This window comes from Moschus berezovskii, chromosome Y (assembly GCF_049115385.1).
Source record: "Moschus berezovskii isolate FMDL1 chromosome Y, NW_MosBer_1.0, whole genome shotgun sequence".
Classification (NCBI taxonomy): Eukaryota; Metazoa; Chordata; class Mammalia; order Artiodactyla; family Moschidae; genus Moschus; species Moschus berezovskii.
The window spans coordinates 63,545,173-63,562,344 of NC_142489.1; the positions used below are offsets into that span (position 1 = coordinate 63,545,173).

Genomic DNA, 17,172 nt, shown 5'->3' on the forward strand with positions numbered 1-17,172 from the left:
TGTGAAAATAAGAAAACAGGTATTTCTTTATGAACTCCTCAGCAGGTTGTGAACCACGGTCTCCTCTTTTTCTCACTTAATCCTTGTGCACACCCTACAAGGGGGCACTGTTATTATTCTTGCTTTATGAATGGGGCTCAGAGAGAGCTGTGGGTGATAAGATACAATTGCAGGAACAAACTCGGGCATCAGATACAAGGGTGCTCCTTGTCCTATTTTCTTGCTGAATTGGAGTAAACTGCATAGCACAGCGATGTCTTGGCAGTGGCTGTGCCAGATCTGAGACCTGGTTTGTTCTCCCATCCCCTTCTGTCCCTCCTGTGATGTGGGAGGGGGTGGCAGGTACGTGCCCATTTAGGTCACCGGAGAGCATTGATTAGAGTTCCCTGTGCTGGACAGTAGGTTCTCATAAGTTATCTCTTGTATACATAGTAGTGTATATGTACAGTATGTGCATATGTCAGTCGCAGTCTCCCAAGCTGAATCTCCCCACACCCCATTCCCCTTCTTTGGTAGCCGTAACTTTGTTCGCTACATCTGTGACTCTGTTTCTGTGACTCTCATCTCTGCCATCTTTTTGGATTCCACATATAAGCGACGTTGGACAATATGGTTTCTCTTCCTATCTTACTTCACTCTGTTTGACAGTCTCTAGGTTCACCCACGGAGAAGGCAATGGCACCCCACTCCAGTACTCTTGCCTGGAAAATTCCATGGGCGGAGGAGCCTGGTAGCCTGCAGTCCATGGGGTCTCAAAGAGTCAGACACGACCGAACGACTTCACTTTCACTTTTCACTTTCATGCATTGAGAAGGAAATGGCAACCCACTCCATTGTTCTTGCCTAGAGAATCCCAGGGACGGAGGTGCCTGGTGGGCTGCTGTCTATGGTGGGGCACAGAGTCGGACATGACTGAAGCGGCCTAGCAGCAGCAGCAGATTCACCCACATCTCTGCACACGGCACTGCTTCATGCCTTGTAATGGGTGAGCAATACGTTGTTGCATATATGTACATCTTCTATATACATTCCTCTGTCGATTTACATTTTCGGTTTTGTCCCTGCCCTGGTTATTGTAAATAGTGCTACAGTGAACACTGGGGTGCGTGCATCCCTTTGAATTATGGTTTTCTCCAGATACAGGCCTAGGAGTAGGATTGCTGGGTCACATGGTAGCTTATTTTCAGTTTTTAAGAAGCATCCATATAGTTCTCCTTAGTGGCTATACCAGTTTACATTCGCACCAACTACTTAGGAGGGTTCCCTTTTCTTCATACTGTTTCCAGCGTTTATAGTTTGAGATTTTTTGATGATGGCCATTCTGATTGGTGTCAGGTTGACTCCTCACGGTAGTTTTGATTTGCATTTGTCTAATAATTAGTTTCGTTGAGCACGTTTTCATGTGTTTGTTGGTCTTCTTTGGAGAAATGTCTATTGAGATCTCCGCCCGCCCCCGCCCATTTTTTGATTGGGTTATTTGGTTTTTGTTTGTTGTTGTTGTTTGTTTTTATATATTGAGCTTCAGTTCAGTTCAGTTCAGTTCAGCTCAGTCGCTCAGTCGTGTCTGACTCTCCGCGACCCCATGAATCACAGCACGCCAGGCCTCCCTGTCCATCATCAAATCCCGGAGTTCACTCAAACTCATGTCCACAGAGTCGGTGATGCCATCCAGCCATCTCACTCTCGGTCGTCCCCTTCTCCTCCCGCCCCCAAACTTTCCCAGCATCAGGGTCTTTTCCAGTGAGTCAACTCGTCGCATGAGGTGGCCAAAGTATTGCAGCTTCAGCTTTAGAATCAGTCCTTCCAATGAACACCCAGGATCGATCTCCCTTAGAACGGACTGGTTGGATCTCCTGGCGGTACAAGGGACTCTCAAGAGTCGTCTCCAACACCACAGTTCAAAAGCATCAGTTCTTCGGCGATCAGCTTTCTTCACAGTCCAACTCTCACATCCATACATGACCACAGGAAAAACCATAGCCTTGACTAGACGGACCTTGGTTGGCAAAGTAATGTCTCTGCTTTTCAATATATTATCAAGGTTGGTCATAACTTTTCTTCCAAGGAGTAAGCGTCTTTTAATTTCCTGGCTGCAATCAGCATCTGCAGTGATTTTGGAGCCCAAAAAAATAAAGTCTGACACTGTTTCCACTGTCTTTCCATCTATTTCCCATGAAGTGATGGGACCAGATGCCATGATCCTTGTTTTCTGAATGTTGAGCTTCAAGCCAACCTTTTCACTCTCCTCTTTCACTTTCAACAAGAGGCTTTTGAGTTCCGCTTCACTTTCTGCCATGAGGGTAGTGTCATCTGCATATCTGAGGTTATTGATATTTCTCCCAGCAATCTTGATTCCAGCTTGTGCTTCTTCCAGCCAGGCGTTCCTCATGATGTACTCTGTATATAAGTTAAATAAGCAAGGTGACAATGTACAGCCTTGACGCACTCCTTTTCCTATTTGGAACCAGTCTGTTGTTCCATGTACAGTTCTGACTGTTGCTTCCTGAGCTGCATACAGGTTTCTCAAGAGGCAGGTCAGGTGGTCTGGGAGTCCCATCTCTTTCAGAATGTTCCACAGTTTATTGTGATCCACACAGTCAAAGGCTTTGGCATAGTCAATGAAGCAGAAATAGATTTTTTTCTTGAACTCTCTTGCTTTCTCCATGATCCAGCGGATGTTGGCAATTTGATCTCTGGTGATTCTGCCTTTTCTAAAACCTGCTTGAACATCTGGGAGTTCACGGTTCACATATTGCTGAAGCCTGGCTTGGAGAATTTTGAGCATGACTTTACTAGCGTTTGAGATGAGTGCAATTGTGCGGTAGTTTGAGCATTCTTTGGCATTGCCTTTCTTTGGGATTAGAATGAAGACTGACCTTTTCCAGTCCTGTGGCCACTGCTGAGTTTTCCAAATTTGCTGGCATATTGAGTGCAGCACTTTCACAGCATCATCTTTCAAGTTTTGAAATAGCTCAATTGGAATTCCATCACCTCCACTAGCTTGGTTCGTAGTGATGCTTTCTAAGGCCCACTTGACTTCACATTCCAAGATGTCTGGCTCTAGGTCAGTTATCACGTTATCGTGACTATCTTGGTCGTGAAGATATTTTCTGTACAGTTCTTCTGTGTATTCTTGCCACCTCTTCTTAATATCTTCTGCTTCTGTTAGGTCCATACCATTTCTGTCCTTTATCGAGCCCATCTTTGCATGAAATGTTCCCTTGGAATCTCTAATTTTCTTCAAGACATCTCTTGTTTTTCCTATTCTGTTATTTTCCTCTATTTCTTTGCATTGATCACTGAGGAAGGCTCTCTTATCTCTCCTTGCTATTCTTTGGAACTCTGCATTCAGATGCTTATATCTTACCTTTTCTCCTTTGCTTTTCGCTTCTCTTCTTTTCACAGCTATTTGTAAGGCTTCCTCAGACAGCCATTTTGCTTTTTTGCATTTCTTTTCCATGGGGATGGTCTTGGTCCCTGTCTCCTGTACAATTTCACGAATGTCCGTCCAGAGTTCATCAGGCACTCTATCTATCAGATCTAGTCCCTTAAATCTATTTCTCACTTCCACTGTATAATCATAAGGGATTTGATTTAGGTCATATCTGAATGGTCTAGTGGTTTTCCCTACTTTCTTCAATTTAAGTCTGAATTTGGCAATAAGGAGTTCATGATCTGAGCCACAGTCAGCTCTTGGTCTTGTTTTCGGTAACTGTATACAGCTTCTCCATCTTTGGTTGCAAAGAATATAATCAATCTGATTTCGGTGTTGATCATCTGGTGATGTCCATGAGCTTATAATTCCTTTTGGAGATTAATTCCTTGTGGGTTGTTTCATTTGCAAATTTTTCTCCCATTGTGAAGGTTGTCTTTTTGTTTTGTTTATGGTTTTCTTTGCTGTATACAGAAAGATTTAGATATATGTCACCTAGCAAAAGCCTCAGGGAAGTTGATAACACGAATTGTTTATCTCTCAGATGATGGATGCAATAAAATGCATGATGATGGAATTATATAACAATCGTAAGTGTTCTAAGAACACTACTGGTAGCACAATAGCTGAAGTCAGAGATGACACTTGTCATTCTTGTTTTGTGGTTGTTTTGAGTGTTTCACTTTTTTTTTTTAAGTTTTTAAATATTGGAGTAAAATTGCTTTACCATGTTGTGTTAGTTTCCGCTGTACAACAGTGTCAACCAGCTGTATGTAAATATGTGTCTCCTCTCTCTTAAGCTTCCTTCCCATTCTTCATTCCCTGTTTGCTAAGGGTGTTTTCTCTGGGCTGCTGTGGAGGCCCCTGAAGAAGTTCTCCGGAGACCGCTGTCAGGTTCTGGCTCCAGTTACCAGGCTCACTCTGCCTTGATGGTGGCAGTTGAGGGTATTTCTTCACTTGGGTAGGAAACTGCTGCTGTGGAGACACACCCTGCCCTGTGTGATCACCTCACTTCTTTTTTTTTTTTTTTAACAGTTAGAAGATAACAATGTTTATTTAATCTAATTTCCCTCTCAGCATCATGCCTTTCTTTTTTTTTTTTCTTTTTTATTTATTCCTTTTTTTTTTTTTAGAGGCTAATTACAATATTATATTTGTTTTGCCATACATTGACATGAATCCACCCCGGGTGTACATGTGCTCTCTCTTGAACTTCTAATCAAACGGCTGAAGCCAGAGCCTGAGTGGTTGACCCACTGGCGAAACCAAGAAACCAGTTATTTGGGTCCCATGTAAAACTGGCTGCTTTGTCATCTCCTGAAGTTTGGACTTTTTTATTCGAGTGCTCTTGGTGTTCAAGAGGTAATATCCCAAGCTTCCTGAATTTAGGTGATTACTTAGAGAAAAGAGTGGTTAAAACATTGAAATGTCCAGTTCTGAAGCGACCCACTTATTTTTTTTCAAAGCCTCGTTGAATTTTCTTCCTAGGATAATATCAGTGCAAGCCAGTTTCAAATGGGTCTCTAGGGGAAATGACAAGTCGCAGGACTTGTTGAGAGCACTGAACGCCGTGATGGAGAAGTGAGCGGAACCCCAAGTGGAACCATTGATGTGAGAAGACAGTCTGAGTGAGGCTGGCACCCAGAAAAAAGAGGGGAACGTCTCCAGGAAGATGTTCTGACGGGCCTTAACCGACGAACCGTGTGCTTCAGCTTTTTTTTTTTTTTTTTTGGCCACACTGAGCAGCATATGGTATCCTAGTGCCCTGACCAGCGACTGAACCTGTGTCCTCTGCATTGGGAGCATGGAGGCTTAACCACTGGACCTCCAGGGAAGTCCCAAGAGAGTCCCAAGTGTGAATGCAAATATTTCCGGGAGGTACCGACAGAAATCAATGAATCTCTTTAGATATTTTTGCTATGTGACCATCTTCATGATTATGCGGAGATGTCAAACAACAAGGCCAAGTGCTGTTTTTAGAAAAACCTCCTCTCCCTCACCCTGACCTGTCGCCATGCTTCATTCTTTTTCTTTATTTAATTGATGTGGAGTTACCTGAAACCTTGCAACTATCACATGTCAGAATATTCCAGATTTTAACGAGGTAAAGTGTAACTCCCTTCCACAATTAGATACAACATTTCTTCATTAATACAGTACAGTTGTTCCTGTTGTGTTTGATAAATGAGGATTTCTCAGCCTTGAAGCTACTGACATTGGTGCCATATGTTTTGCTGTGGTGACAGCTGTCCTGTCCGTCTGGGATGTTGAGCCGAATTCCTGGTCTTCTACCCTCTGAATGTGAGAAACAACCCAAAATGTCTCCAGGCACTGTTGTGTCATTGACAAAGGAAGGGGGCAAAAATCATACCTGTTTATAGCCATGGTGATGATTGAACACTGTCAGCACACTTTCATCACTTCAGCTTGGATTTATATTTTCTTCTTTCCAAATGAATTTGGCCCCAAATATACACTTCCTCCCTTTCACCCAAAATACCCTATGGTTTCCAGAATGGTTAGGCTTTGGGATGCCAGGTGAGTGATTATGGCCCACACCCAAAACTTCAGGTCAGAGATAAAATAAAGCTGCTTTTAGGATGTTTTACTTTTATTTTTTGGGCCAAAATCCTGCTCAAAACTTTTACATACAGTATGGGAGAAAGTGAAGAAGAACTGGAAAGTGAAAAGGTTGGCTTAAAGCTCAACATTCAGAAAACTAAGATCATGGCATCCGGTCCCATCAGTTCATGGCAAATAGAAGGGGAAACAGTGACTAACTTTTTGGGGAGGCTTAAAATCACTGCGGATGCTGATTGCAGCCATGAAATTAAAAGACTCTTACTCCTGGGAGTAAGGAAAGTGATGACCAATCTAGACAGCGTATTAAAAAACAGAGACATTATTTTGCCAACAAAGGTCCATCTAGCCAAGACTATGGTTTTTCCAGTGGTCATGTATGGATGTGAGAGTTGGACTGTAAAGAAAGCTGAGCAGCGAAGAATTGATGCTTTTGAACTCTCGTGTTAGGGAAGACTCTTGAGAGTCCCTTGGACTGCAAGGAGAGCCAACCAATCCATCCTAAAGGTCATCAGGAGAGGTGGCCCTAAGATAGCAGGGGAATAGGATGGGGAGACCACTTTCTCCCCCAGAAATTCATTGAAAAAAAAAAAAATATTTAAACGCTGAGCAAATTCCACAAAACAACCTCTGAATGCTGGCAGAGGACATCAGGACCGAGTAAAGTAGCCCATTGTGTTCGAAAGGAGGTAGGACAAAATATAAAAGATAAAAAGAGAGAAAAAAGAGGTAGGGATGGAGATCCATCCCGGGAAGGGAGTCTTAAAAGAGGAGAAATTTCCAAACACCAGGAAACACTTTCACTAGCGGGTGTGGGGGGAGTTTTGGAATCTCAGAGGGCAGCATAAACAGGAGGAAAAATAAATAAATAAAACCTACAGATTGCGCCGTGGCTAACGGCAACTCCTGGCACACGCAGCCACCACCAGCAAATGGGGGCTGAACAGGGATGCGCAGGCTGTATTGCTTAGGGTAAGGATCAGGCCTGAGTGCCCTGAGGGCAATCTGATGGAACTAACATGAGATAGCCACCCAAACTGTGGGATAGCCAGAGAGAGAGAGGGAAAAAAACAAAACAAAACAAAACAGAGAATTATCCCGTGAAAGCCCTAACCTCAGTCTCTGCCAGGCCTTCACACAGAACAAAGGACTGAGTGAATGCCAGAGGAGAGCTAGCAGGCTTCAGACCAGCCCATCCCCTGTCAGAAGTCAGGCAGGCAGGGGTCATCCAGAGCCAGAAAGGGGAAATCTTGACCCCAGAGAGGCATCCTGTACCAAACTGCAAATAGGTTCCGTTGCTAACCAAGACTTCTTGGGATTCTGGACGGTTGACATCTGCTGGGAGGGTTGCGGCCAGAGATCAGCTCCCCAGAAGAGACACAGTGCACACCTGAGAGGGATGTGCCCACAGCAACCCAGAAACCCAAGCAGCTCGGATGGGGGAGGCGATAAGACACACACACACACACACACAGAGATGGGGGAGGTGATAAGACACACACACACACCTGCGGGAGACTGTGCTCACCAAGAACCTGGTCGCCACAGTTGCTGGGACCTGGGAAGGGCCCAACCTAGTCTGAACCTTTGTGGAGTACCTGAGAACCTGAACCTGAGTAGGTTAGACCTGGGAAGTGCACGCAACCCAGGGCCCGCCCCAGACAGTTCCTGGCAGAGCAACCTAGAGACTAAAAAGGGTAGACCGTGAAAGCACACATGCCATGAGCACAAACCCAGTGCGGCTGAAACACTGCGAGCACTCCCCACACACACCAGTGATACTTGTTTGCAGTGTTACTCCCTCCCCACAGCAGGACTGAACAAATGAAACTAAAAAAGTGACCACTTTTGCCCCTTTGTGTCAGGGTGGATGTTAGACACTGAAGAGACCAGCAAAGAGAAGCTACAATAAACAGAGGGAACTACTTTCGAAGTGGCAGGTGCAACAGATCAAAACCCTGCAGTTAGCACCGACTACGTGGGAAGGGGCCTATAGATCTTGAGAATTATAAGACGGATCAAGGAACTATCTGAAACTGAACAGACCCCACACTGTCTGCAACAGCTCCAGAGAAGTTCCTAGATAATAAATTTATGTTTATCATTTTAAAAACTTTTATAAATCCTCTATTACTCCTTTAATTTTCATTTTTAAACCTACTTGTACCTTGCCAAAAGAAGACCCTACTTTATTTCAATTTTTATTTATTTATTTTTTTTTTTGCATTTTTGAAGTTGGATTAATATCTTCAAAAAAATATTTATTTTAATTGGAGGCTAATTACTTTACAATATTGTATTGGTTTTGCCATACATTGACATGAATCTGCCACGGGTGTACATGTGTTCCCCATCTTGAACCTCTCTCCCACATCCCTCCCAATACCATGACACCATTCTGTATCATGCATTGAACCTGGACTGGCGATTCGTTTCTCATATGATAATATACATATTTCAATGCCATTCTCCCAAATCATCCCACCTTCGCACACTCAGACAGAGACCAAAAGACTGTTCTGTACATCTGTGTCTCTTTTGCTGTTCCGTGTACAGGGTTATTATTATCATCTTTCTAAATTCCACATAGATGCGATAGTATAATGTATTGGTATTTCTCTTTCTGGCTTAATTCACTCTGTACAATAGGCTCCAGTTTCATCCACCTCATTAGAACTGATTCAAATGTATCCTTTTTAACTGAGAGTAATAACCATTGTGTATATGTACCAAAGCTTTCTTATCCATTCGTCTGCAGATGGACATCTAGGTTGCTTCCAATTCCTTGCTAAAATAATCAGTGCTGCGATGAACATTGGAGTACATGTGTCTCTTTCAATACTGGTTTCCTCGGTGTGTATGCCCAGGAGTGTGATTGCTGGATCCTATGGCAGTTCTATTTCCAGTTTTTTAAGGAATCTACGCACTGTTCTCCATAGTGGTTGTACTAGTCTGCATTCCCACCAACAGTGTAAGAGGGTTCCCTTTTCTCCACACCCTCTCCAGCATTTATTGCATGTAGACTTTTGGATAGCAGCCATTCTGACTGGTGTGAAATGGTATCTCATTGTGGTTTTGGTTTGCATTTCTCTGATTATGAGGGATGTTGAGCATTTTTCACGTGTTTGTTAGATATCTGGATGTCTTCTTTGGAGAAATGTCTGTTTAGTTCTTTGGCCCATTTTTTGATTGGGTCGTTCATTTTTCTGGAGTTGAGCTGCAGGAGCTGCTTGTATATTTTAGAGATTGATTATTTGTCAGTTGTTTCATTTGCTATTATTTTCTCCCATTCTGAAGGCTGTCCTTTCACCGTATTTATAGTTTCCTTTGGTGTGCAGGGCTTTTCATTTTAATTAGGTCCAATTATTTTATTTTTGTTTTTATTTCCAATATGCTGGGAGGTGGGTCATGGAGGATCCTGCTGTGATTTATGTCAGAGAGTGTTTTGCCTATGTTCTCGTCTAAGAGTTTAATACAACAGACTGGTTCCAAATAGGAAAAGGAGTACGTCAAGGCTGTATATTGTCACCTTGCTTATTTAAATTATATGCATAGTACATCCTGAGGAACGCTGGGCTGGAAGAAGCACAAGCCGGAATCAAGATTGCTGGGAGAAATATCAATAACCTCAGATATGCAGATGACACTACCCTTATAGCAGAAAGTGAGGAGGAACTAAAAATCCTCTTGATGAAACTGAAAGAGGAGAGTGAAAAGGTTGGCTTGAAGCTCAACATTCAAAAAGCAAACATCATGCATCTGGCCCCATCACTTCATGGGAAATAGATGGAAAAACAGTGGAAACAGTGTCAGACTTTATTTTGGGGGGCTCCAAAATCACTGCAGATGCTGATTGCAGCCAGGAAATTAAAAGACGCTTACTCCGTGGAAGGAAAGTCATGACCAACCTAGATAGTATGTTAAAAAGCAGAGACATTACTTTGCCAACAAAGGTCCGTCTAGTCAAGGCTATGGTTTTTCCCCTGGTCATGTATGGATGTGAGAGTTGGACTGTGAAGAAAGCTGATGGCTGAAGAATTGATGCTTTTGAACTGTGGTGTTGGAGAAGACTCTTGAGAGTCCCTTGTATTGCAAGGAGATCCAACCAGTCCATTTTAAAGGAGATCAATCCTGGGTGTTCATTGGAAGGACTGACGCTAAAGCTGAAACTGCAATACTTTGGCCACCTCATGTGATGAGTTGACTCCCTGGAAAAGATTCTGATGCTGGGAAAGGTTGGGGGCGGGAGGAGAATGGGACGACGGAGAATGAGATGGCTGGATGGCATCACCGACTCTGTGGACATGAGTTTGAGTGAACTCCGGGAGTTGGTGGTGGACAGGGAGGCCTGGCATGCTTGATTCATGGGGTGGTGGAGAGTCGGACATGACTGAGCGACTGAACTGAACTGAACTGAACTGAATACAATATGAGATCAAAAACACTGTGGAGGGAACCAACAGTAGAAAAAAGACGCAAATGATAGGACAAGTGAGTTAGAAGATAGATTGGTAGAAAGAAATGAAACAGAGAGGAAAAAAGAAGAACCAAGTGAAAGAAATGAGGACAATCTCAGAGACCTCTGGTACCATGTTAAACGCCCCAACTTTCACATCATAGGAGTCCCGGAAGAAGACAAAAAGAAAGACCATGAGAAAATACTTGAGGAAATAATAATTGAAAACTTCCGTAAAATGGGGAAGGAAATAATCTCTCAAGTCCAAGAATTCCAGAGAGTCCCATCCAGGGTAAACCCAAGGTGAAATACCCCAAGACACACATTAACCAAAGTAACAAAGATCAAACACAAAGAACAAATGTTAAAAGCAACAAGGGAAAAGCAACAAACAACACATAAGGGGATCCCCATAAGGATAACCGATGATCTTTCAATAGAAACTCTTCAGGCAAGGAGGGAATGGCAGGGCATACTAAAGTGTTGAAAGAAAATAACCTACAGCCCAGATGACTGTATTCAGCAAGGATCTCAATCAAATATGAAGGAGAAATCAAAAGCTTTACAGACAAGCAAAAGCTGAGAGAATTCAGCATCACCAAACCAGCTCTCCAACAAATGCTAAAGGACCTTCTCTAGACAGGAAACACAGAAACAGTGTATCACCTCGAGCCCAAAACAATAAAGTAAATGGCAATGGGATCATATGTATCAATAATCACCTTAAAAGTAAATGGGTTGAATGCCCCAACCTAAAGACAAAGACTAGCTGAAAGGATACCAAAACAAGACCAATATATATGTTGCCTACAAGAGACCCCCCCCCAAAACGAGGGACACATGCAGACTGAAAGTGAAGAACTGGAAAAAGATATTCCACACTATTAGAGACCAAAAGAAAGCAGGAGTCACAATGCTCATATCAGATAAGATAGACTTTAAAACAAAGGCTGTGAAAAGAGACAAAGAAGGACACCATATAATGATCAAAGGATCAATCCAAGAAGAACATATAACAATTATAAAAATATATGCACCCAACATAGGAGCACCGCATTATATAAGACAAATGCTAACAAGTATGAAAGAGGAAGTTAACAATAACACAATAATACTGGGAGAATTTAATACCCCACTCACAACTATGGATAGATCAGTTAAACAAAAAATTAACAAGGAAACACAAACGTTAAATCATCCAATAGACCAACTAGAACTAATTGATATCGATAGGACATTTCACCCCAGAACAGTGAATTTCACCTTCTTCTCAAGCTCACACGGAACCTTCTCCAGATTAGATCATACCCTGGGCCATAAATCTAGCCTTGGTAAATTCAAAAAACTTGAAATCATTCCAAGCATCTTTTCTGACCACAATGCAGTAAGATTAGATCTCAATTACAGGAGAAAATCTATTAAAAATGCCAACATAGGGAGGATGAACAACACATTGCTTAATAACTAACGAATCATAGAAGAAATCAAAATATACATAGAAACGAATGAAAATGAAAATGCAACAACCCAAAACCTGGGGGGGGGGGCGCTGTAAAAGCAGTGCTAAGGGGAAGGTTCATAGCAAAACAGGCATACCTCAATAAACAAGAAAAAAGTCAACTAAATAACCTAATTCTACACCTAAAGCAACTAGAAAAGGAAGAAATGAAGAGTCCGAGGGTGAGTATAAGGAAAGACATCTTAAAAATTAGGGCAGAAATAAATGCAAAAGAAGCAAAAGAGATCAGGGCAAAAATCAACAAAACCAAAAGCTGGTTCTTTGAGAGGGTGAATAAAATTGACAAATCACTAGCCAGACTCATCGGGAAACAAAGGAAGAAAAACCAAATCAATAAAAGTAGAAATGAAAATGGAGAGATCACAGCAGACAACACAGAAACACAAAGGATAATAAGAGACTACTACCAGGAATTATATTCCAATAAAATGGACAACTTGGAAGAAATGGCCAAATTCTTAGAAAAGTACAACTTTCCAAAACTGAACCAGGAAGAAATAGAAAATCTGAACAGACCCACCACAAGCATGGAAATTGAATCTCTAATCAGAAATCTTCCAGCAAAATAAAGCCCAGGTCCAGATGGCTTCATAGCTGAATTCTACCAAAAACTTAGAGAAGAGCTAACACCTCTCCTGCTCAAACTCTTCGAGAAAACTGCTGAGGAAGGGAAACTTCCAAACTCATTCTATGAGGCCACCATCACCCTAATCCCAAAACCTGGTAAAGATCCCACAAAAAAAGAAAACTATAGGCCAATATCACTGATGAACATAGATGCAAAAATCCTTAACAAAATTCTAGAAATCAGAATCCAACAACACATTAAGAAGATCATACATCATGACCAAGTGGGCTTTATCCCAGGGATGCAAGAATTCTTCAATATCCACAAATCAATTAAGGTAATACACCACATTAACAAACTGAAAAATAAAAATCATATGATTATCTCAATAGATGCAGAGAAAGCCTTCAACAAAATTCAACATCCATTTATGTTAAAAACCCTCCAGAAGGCAGGAATAGAAGCATCATATCTCAACATAATAAAAGCTATGTATGAGAAACCCACAGAAAACATTATCCTCAATGCTGAAAATCTGAAAGCATTTCCCCTAAATTCAGGAACAAGACAAGGGTGCCCACTCTCACCGATACTGTTCAACATAGTTCTGGAAGTTTAGGCCACAGCAATCAGAGCAGAAAAAGACATAAAAGCAAACCAAACTGGAAAAGAAGAAGTAAAACTTTCACTGTTCGCTGATGATATGATCCTATACACAGAAAACCCTAAAGTCTCTACCAGAAAACTGCTAGAGTTAATCAATGAATACAGCAAAGGTGCAGGATATAAAATCAACACACCGAAATCCCTTGCATTCCTACACACTAATAATGAGAAAATAGAAAGAGAAATTAAGGAAACTATTCCATTCACTGTTGCAAAGAAAAGAATAAAATACTTAGTAATGTATCTATCTAAAGATACAAAAGACCTGTACAGAGAAAACTATAAAACACTGGTGAAAGAAATCAGAGACAACAATAATAGATGGAGAAATATACCGTGTCCGTGGATTGGAAGAATAAGTATTGTGAAAATGAGTATACTACCCAAAGTAATTTATAAGTTGAATGCAATCCCTATCAAGCTACCAACGGTGTTTTTCACAGAGCTAGAACAAATAATCTCACAATTTGTATGGAAATACAAAACACATCAAATAGGCAAAGCAATCTTGAGGAAGAAGAATGGAACTAGGTTAATCAACCTCCTGGACTTCAGGGTCTACAACAAAACCACAGTCGACAAGACAGTACAGTACTGGCATAAAGACAGAAATATAGATCAGTGGAACAAAATAGAAAGCCAGAGATAAATCCACGGACCTATGGACACCTTATCTTTGACAAGGGAGACAAGAATATTCAGTGGAGAAAAGACAATCTCTTTAACAAGTGGTGCTGGGAAAACTGGTCAACCACTTGTAAAAGAATTAAACTAGAACACTCCCTAACACCATACACAAAAATAAACTCAAAATGGATTAAGGATCTAAATGTAAGACCAGAAGCTATAAAACTCCTAGAGGAGAACATAGGCAAAACACTCTCCGATATAAATCACAGCAGGATCCTCCATGATCCACCTCCCAGAATATTGGAAATGAAAGCAAAACTAAACAAATGGGACCTAATTAAAATTAAAAGCTTCTGCGCAGCAAAGGAAACTATAAGCAAGGTGAAAAGACAGCCTTCAGAATGGGAGAAAATAATAGCAAATGAAACAACTGACAAGAAATGAATCTCCAAAATATACAAGCAGCTCCTCCAGCTCAATTCCAGAAAAATAAATGACCCAATCAAAAAATGGGCCAAAGAACTAAACAGACGTTTCTCCTAAGAAGACATACAGATGGCCAGCAAACACATGAAGAAATGCTCAATATCCCTCATTATCAGAGAAATGCAAATCAAAATCACAATGAGATACCATTTCGCACCAGTCAGAATGGCTGCTATCCAACAGTCTACATGCAATAAGTGCTGGAGAGGGTGTGGAGAAAAGGGAACCCTGTTACACTGTTGGTGGGAATGCAGACTAGTACAGCCACTATGGAGAACAGTGTGGAGACTCCTTAAAAAACTGGAAACAGAACTGCCATATGATCTAGCAATCGCACTCCTGGGCATACACACCGAGGAAACCAGTATTGAAAGAGACACATGTACTCCAATGTTCATCGCAGCACTGTTTATAATAGCCAGGACATGGAAGCAACCTAGATGTCCATCTATATACGAATGGATAAGAAAGCTTTGGTACGTATACACAATGGAGTATTACTCAGCCATTAAAAAGAATACATTTGAATCAGTTCTAAGGAGGTGGGTGAAAATGGAGCCTATTTTACAGAGTGAAGTAAGCCAGAAAGAAAAACACCAATACAGTATACTAATGCGTATATATGGAATTTAGAAAGATGGCAAGGATAACCCTGTATAGGAGACAACAAAAGAGACACAGGTGTACAGAACAGTCTTTGGGACTCTGTGAGATAGGGTGAGGGTGGGATGATTTGGGAGAATGGCATTGAAACATGTGTATTATCATATGTGAAATGAATCACCAGTCCAGGTTCGAAGCATGATACATGATGCTCGGGGCTGGTGCACGGGGATGACCCAGAGGGAGGATAAGGCTAAGAGGAAGGTGGGAGGGGGGTTCGAGAAGGGGAACACATGTACACCCGTTGTAGATTCATGTCAATGTATGGCGAAACCAACCAATATAATATTGTAAAGTAATTAGCCTCCAATAAAAAATAAAAATTAAAAAATAAAATAAAGGTATTAAGAATGTTATCTTACGTTGATCAGAATAGCTATCGTTCCCTTCCCCCCACCCTCCACCCCACCCCCAAAAATTAACCCAGAAAGTAACACGTGTTGGCACAAACATGTGGCTCTTGTGTACTGCAGGAGGGAGAATAAAATGGTGCAGCCACTATGGAATATAATACAATGGCTCCTCAACAATAAAAATAGATTTACCATACAAAAAAAGGAATATAGATACCGAAAGAAACCAAAGACCTGTATATAGAAAACTATAAAACACTGGTGAAAGAAATCAGAGAGGACACTAGTAGATGGAGAAATATATCGTGTCCGTGGATTGGAAGAATAAGTATTGTGAAAATGAGTATATTATGCAAAGTAATTTATAAGTTGAATGCAATCCCTATTAAGCTACCAACGGTGTTTTTCACAGAGCTAGAACAAATAATCTCACAATTTGTATGGAAATATAAAAAACCTCGAATAGCCAAAGCAATCTTGAGGAAGAAGAGTGGAACTGTGGGAATCAACCTGCCGGACTTCAGGCTCTACTACAAAGCCACAGTCATCAAGACAGTATGGTACTGGCATAAAGACAGAAATATAGATCAATGGAACAAAATAGAAAGCCAGAGATAAATCCACGCACCTATGGACACCTTATCTTTGACAAGGGATGCAAGAATATTCAATGGAAAAAAGACAATCTCTTTAACAAGTGGTGCTGGGAAAACTGGTCAACCACTTTTAAAAGAATTAAACTAGAACACTCCCTAACACCATACACAAAAATAAACTCAAAATGGATTAAAGATCTAAATGTAAGACCAGAAACTATAAAACTCCTAGAGGAGAACATAGGCAAAACACTCTCCGACATAAATCACAGCAGGATCCTCCATGACCCACCTCCCAGAATATTGGAAATAAAAGCAAAACTAAACAAATGGGGCCTAATTAAAGTTAAAAGCTTCTGCACAGCAAAGGAAACTATAAGCAAGGTGAAAAGACAGCCTTCAGAATGGGATAAAATAATAGCAAATGAAACAACTGACAAAGAATTCATCTCCAAAATATACAAGCAGCTCCTCCAGCTCAATTCCACAAAAATAAAAGACCCAATCAAAAAATGGGCCAAGGAACTAAACAGACATTTCTCCAAAGAAGACATACAGATGGCTAATAAACACATGAAAAAATGCTCAGCATCCCTCATTATCAGAGAAATGCAAATCAAAACCACAATGAGATACCATTACACACGAGTCGGAATGGCTGCTATCCAAAAGTCTACATGCAATAAATGCTGGAGAGGGTGTGGAGAAAAGGCAACCCTGTTACACTGTTGGTGGGAATGCAGACTAGTACAGCAACTTTGGAGAACAGTGAGGAGACTCCTTAGAAAACTGGAAATAGAACTGCCATACGACACAGCAATCGCACTCCTGGCCATACACAGTGAAGAAACCAGATTTGAAAGAATCACATATACTCCAATGTTCATCGCAGCACTGTTTATAATAGCCAGGAAATGGAAGCAACCTAGATGTCCATCTGCAGACGAATGGATAATAAAGCTTTGGTACATATATACATGGAATGTTAATCAGCCATTAAAGAGAATACTTTTGAATCAGTTCTAATGATGTGGATGAAACTGGAGTCTATTATACAGAGTGAAGTAAGCCAGAAAGAAAAACACCTGTACAGTATACTAACGCATATATATACAATTTAGAAAGATGATAACGATAACCCTGTATGCAAGACAGTAAAAGAGACACAGGTGTGTAGAACAGTCTTTTGGACTCTGTGGGAGAGGGCGAGGGTGGGATGATT

General features: G+C 41.2%; 1 pseudogene; it reads left to right on the forward strand.

The window, feature by feature from the left end:
• Positions 1–17,172, forward strand: part of LOC148773138 (MYND-type zinc finger-containing chromatin reader ZMYND8-like) — a 42,064-nt pseudogene that overhangs the window by 23,465 nt on the left and 1,427 nt on the right.